Source organism: Brachyhypopomus gauderio, chromosome 1 (genome assembly GCF_052324685.1).
Source record: "Brachyhypopomus gauderio isolate BG-103 chromosome 1, BGAUD_0.2, whole genome shotgun sequence".
Classification (NCBI taxonomy): Eukaryota; Metazoa; Chordata; class Actinopteri; order Gymnotiformes; family Hypopomidae; genus Brachyhypopomus; species Brachyhypopomus gauderio.
This window is the reverse complement of record NC_135211.1, coordinates 23,773,079-23,778,143: the sequence shown is the minus strand read 5'-3', so window position 1 is coordinate 23,778,143 and position 5,065 is coordinate 23,773,079.

The following is a 5,065-nucleotide window of genomic DNA, read 5'->3' as shown; positions in this document are numbered from 1 at the left end:
AGTAAGACAAGATAAATTATACACATAAGGACAAACAGTAGCAATGTCCATTTTTTTATATACAGATTGTACCTGTGTTGAAATTTATATGCAGGCTTCTGTTTGTTCTATACAGTATTGTATATATGTAGTATTGCTCTGTATACTTTATATTTATGCTGTGTATTCAATTCTGTGTGGGTTTGATTTGTCATGGGGGGATGTGGGGGTTAAGAGTTGTGGGAGAGATGCATAGTTTGTAGGAGAATAAAAGTGGGAACTGAGTGACATACTTGAATTCGTGACAGAGTTCAACATCTCCAGTGAGCAGAGACACGACAGTTGAATTGGTGGACAGGTAAACTCTTGTTCAGTGAGAGCTGAGTGTCCTGACGGCTTGTGAGCTGAAGCTCTTATTAAGTCTTGTCCTGCACCTCGCACTGCGGGACCGCTTCCCGGAGGGTTGCAGGATAAAGTGTTGCATCTGTTTGTGCTTGTAGCTCTGCTGTGGCAGCGTGGTAGGAGCTGATGTGAGTGTGGGGTTTATGTTAGTGGGGTTTATGTCAGTGGGGTTAATGTCAGTGAGGTTTATGTAAGTGGGGTTAATGTCAGTGGGGTTTATGTTAGTGGGGTTTATGTCAGTGGGGTTTATGTCAGTGGGGTTTATGTAAGTGGGGTTAATGTCAGTAAGGTTTTTGTGAGTGGGGTTTATGTTAGTGGGGTTTATGTAAGTGGGGTTAATGTCAGAGGTGTTTATGTGACTGGGGTTTATGTAAGTAGGGTTAATGTCAGTGGGGTTTATGTAAGTGGGGTTAATGTCAGTAAGGTTTTTGTGAGTAGGGTTTATGTTAGTGGGGTTTATGTCAGAGGTGTTTATGTTAGTGGGGTTAATGTCAGAGGTGTTTATGTGAGTGGGGTTAATGTCAGTGCGGTTTCTAGGAGTGGGGTTAATATTAGTGGGGTTTATGGCAGACAGGTTTATGTGAGTGGGCTTTATGTGAATAGAGTTTATGTGAATGAGGTTTAGTTTTATGGGGTTTATGTCACTGGGGTTTATGGGAGGGGGGTTAATGTCAGTGAGGTTTATGTGAGTGGGATTTATATCAGTGGGGTTTATGGCAGTGAGTTTTATGTCAGTGGGGTTTATGTGAATGAGGTTTATGTGTGAAGGGTTAATGTCAGTGGAGTTTATAGGGGTGGAGTTAATGTCAGTGAGGTTATAGGAGTGGGGTTAATGTCATTGGGGTTTATAGGAACGGGTAATGTCAGTGGGGTTTATGGGAGAGGAGTTAATGTCAGTGGGGTTTATGGCAGTGGGGTTTATGTGAGTTGGGTTTATGGGAGTGGGTAATGTCAGTGGGGTTTATGGGAGAGGAGTTAATGTGAGTTGGGTTTATGGGAGTGGGGTAAATGTCAGTGGAGTTTATAGGAGTGGGGTTAATGTCAATGGGGTTTATAGGAGAGGTTAATGTCAGGGGTTTATAGGATTGGGGTTAATGTCAGGGGTTTATAGGATTGGGGTTAATGTCAGTGGGGTTTATGGGAGTGGGTAATGTCAATGGGGTTTATGGGAGAGGAGTTAATATCAGTGGGGTTAATGTCAGTGGGGTTTGTAGGAGCGGGGTTAATGTAAGTTGGGTTTATGGCAGTGGGGTAAATGTCAGTGGGGTTTTGATGATCCCCTCTACTGTCCTTATTATCCTCTGGAGGGACTTTTGGTGCAGCTGCTGTGCCAGACCGAACTGCTGCTGGTCAGATGTCTGCAGGGGGATTGTTGCCTCTTCTCATCCTCTGGAGGAAATAGAGGCGTTGCTGTGGTGATATTATTAACGTTCCAGGTCATCATCAGGGTTGGAGACACGTGCCTTGTACTTATACTGCACATTTGTATTTTGAATATGTACACTTGCATACACAGTCACAAATGCATACACACCCATATCTAAACTGGTCAAGCACCACCCCAATCTTGTTCACCAGTGATCATGGTACCACTGAGGATGGGTCTCTCACAGCGCAACACTATTAGTATCAATTAACAAACAGGAAGAGGGAGCTTACTGCATATTGAGTTTCTACAGGGTTATTCAAGTGTTTCTGGAGTTCTTACATATGCCTCTTACACACAGCCAACAACAGTCCTGTGGTCAGACATACATTTTAAAGAGCTTATGTACACTACTCATGTCTGTAGTAGAGCATCAGAAATCAAATGCACACCACAAAGTGTGATTATTAAAGTGCTCTTCATAACAAAGTGGCCAAAGAACTTATAGGTGTCATAAAGCTCTTTAAAAAGACGGATTAGATCTGTCATAATGCTGTTATGCAGTACCAGCAGTTCCAGGCTCCAGGGTTTGGAAGGCACGAGTCTATATTAATGATGAACATTTGCGAAACCAACTCAGTGTTTGCTGTATTCTCTCATCTCAACATTTTTCAGGTGGCATCTAGCGAAGGTCTGAATTAATAATCTAATCCATATGTGAACCCCCCTGTGGCCGTGCTGCGGTCTCTGCGCTCTGCTAAATGATCCCTGCCAGCAGAGATTCTGCTCTTCTGTGGCATGTGCAGATGGCTGCATATGTAATCTGAGTCTAATTAATATTTCCAGCTTGGCCTGTCTATCCAGAACGTAGTAAAATTATGACAGGCAAAGGAGGGCTGTTTAATGAAGGGGGAGCAAACTCAAAACAGATGAGACCTCCAGACCTCCCTCTGCTACACCCCTGCTCTTATCTCAGTGGGTATGTCCCAAGGGACAAGTCCCATTAAACCCCATTATCTAGATAGAGAGAATATGAGACAGAACCATTGATCCATCAAAGCAGGGGAGGAAGATGCCTATCGTCTCTGCACTGATCTTCCTGCAGAGGGTGACATTTTCAGGGGACCTGTGAAGGTCGGAGGTGATGATGCTTTTGTAGGGAGCATGCTGCTTTGTGTCCAGCTGTCACTGTCCTCGTCTCGAGCCCCCGCTGGCCGGTCCATCGCAGCTCATGGCACCATCAGCTCGGGCCAACCTGGGTGTCCTGGCTTCCTCGCACCTGCTGACAGGAAGCGTTTTAATTGTCGGGGGAGAAGATGGGTCTTCCAGCGTACTGTCGTGCAGGGGGTACCAGAGATGAAAGGTGTGCGGAATCAGCAGGGCTTGGATCGTCCGGAGGAGGAACGGAGGCATCTCCAAAGTCAAAGGAGATGGGCCTGCGATGCAGAGATAAAAGACTCTGTCTCCATGACGATTAGCCAGACTGACAGAGCCATAGTGTATGAACTCTTTTTTTGCTTAGACACACATACGCACGCACACACACACACACACACACACACACCTACACAGTCAGGTTTTAAACAAAGTAATACGAGAAAGTATCAAATACTTTCAGATTGAGTTTCACACCCCACCTAAAAGATTTTGTCAGGACAAAGAGAGCAGAGATAATGAGTGTCAATGGGGTAGCTCTGCTTTCAAAAGCAACAGGATGTAACTCATTAAACACTTAACAGAAAAGCTTCACTACACTTGTTAAACTGGTGTTTATGTAAACTGTAATACACACTGTAATCTTGAGTGACAAACCACCCTGCCATTTATGTTAAACTGTAATTTATATTGCAAATTAAAAACTGTAATCGATTTTCTTTCTACTCCTTCCACGGTCCATGTGGACGTGTAAATGTATATTTTGCTGATTTGGGAAGTCTGTCAGTGTAACTTTGTTATATACATGTATGATGACAATAAAGACTCTTACTCTTAATGTGGTTGGTGCAGTCTTTCCATCTCTCGTCAATTTATCGTAAACTCGCCCAATAGACTAATAATAACTGCAAGCAATTATTCATCCTATTGGACGAGGTTCTTGTTTATGTAAATAAGTGTCATGAGTGAATCACAAATCGCAAAAAGGCGAAAGGAAACACACAAACATGGTGCCTGCATTAGCCACATATCCTCTGACTCATCACACACCAGATGACAGTAAACATAATGAAATGCATATTTAGAAGATTAATAAAGATGACTTTGAGGGACTCAAAATTAATAAAACATCAGGCAGTCATTACTTGTCATCCACCCAGAGGAACAGCCGGCAGAAGGGCTCAAGGCTGCCCATGGCATCATGCGGTCCTGGGGGAGGACAGGCGTCGACTGGGGGGGGAAGGGGGGCTTGTCCGGGGAGGGTGTGGTGGAGGGGGGGTGTAGCGTCCGTCTTTGACATGTGATCTAATTGCCATCCAGTGGCATCCTCCCATTGTGCTGTCTGCCACGGTTCATTATGAAGCACTCGGACGTGGCCCTGGGGACATGCCTGAGGGGGAGCTGCAGCAGAAAAGCCCTGGATAGATGGATGCAGGGACGTGGAGGCTGGCACGCGGGAGATCCTGCAGCGGCCGTGACTCTTTGTACACCGTAGGACATTTGCGCGTGCCACTCTTTCTGGCTGCATCTGCGCTGGTCAGAATGCCTTAAGTGACATTAATTATTAAGAGCCTATGGAGTGATGGACGCTGGAGCTTTTAAGTGCAAAGTGCTGTCTGGTGTACAGGCTGGGCCCCTGTGACAAATGAAGGGTAATATGATTACACATGTGCGGCCTTTGTTTTTCCTGTCTGACTAATGGAAGGTGTGTGACAAATGGCACTCAGACCTGATTAATCGCTGAAAGGCACATGGTTGCATTGATTTGAGTACAAAAATCTCCCCAAATTTGTCTGCTCAGCCAATTACCTTTTATCTTCGCTCGCAGAGTTAATATATAAGGTGTGTAAGTGCGATAGTGTTTGATATGCAACATGAGACAGAGAAGTCTCATTGCTTGTTACTCCCTCGCTCCCCCCCCCACACACAAACACACACACATGGAGGAGTTCGATGCACAAGGGGACACAGTGACTCATGACAGTGCTCACTATGATGTGATGTCCGTTTGAACCCACGCCCACTCGTCTGTCCCTCAGACTACCAACATTATTACTCATGTAAAGGAAGTGCAAGACAGGTTGGAGACTAAAGCATGCTTCATATGCTTAACAGTGTAATGGTACAGTTTTTCTTCATTCTCTGTAAGATAATATTAATATT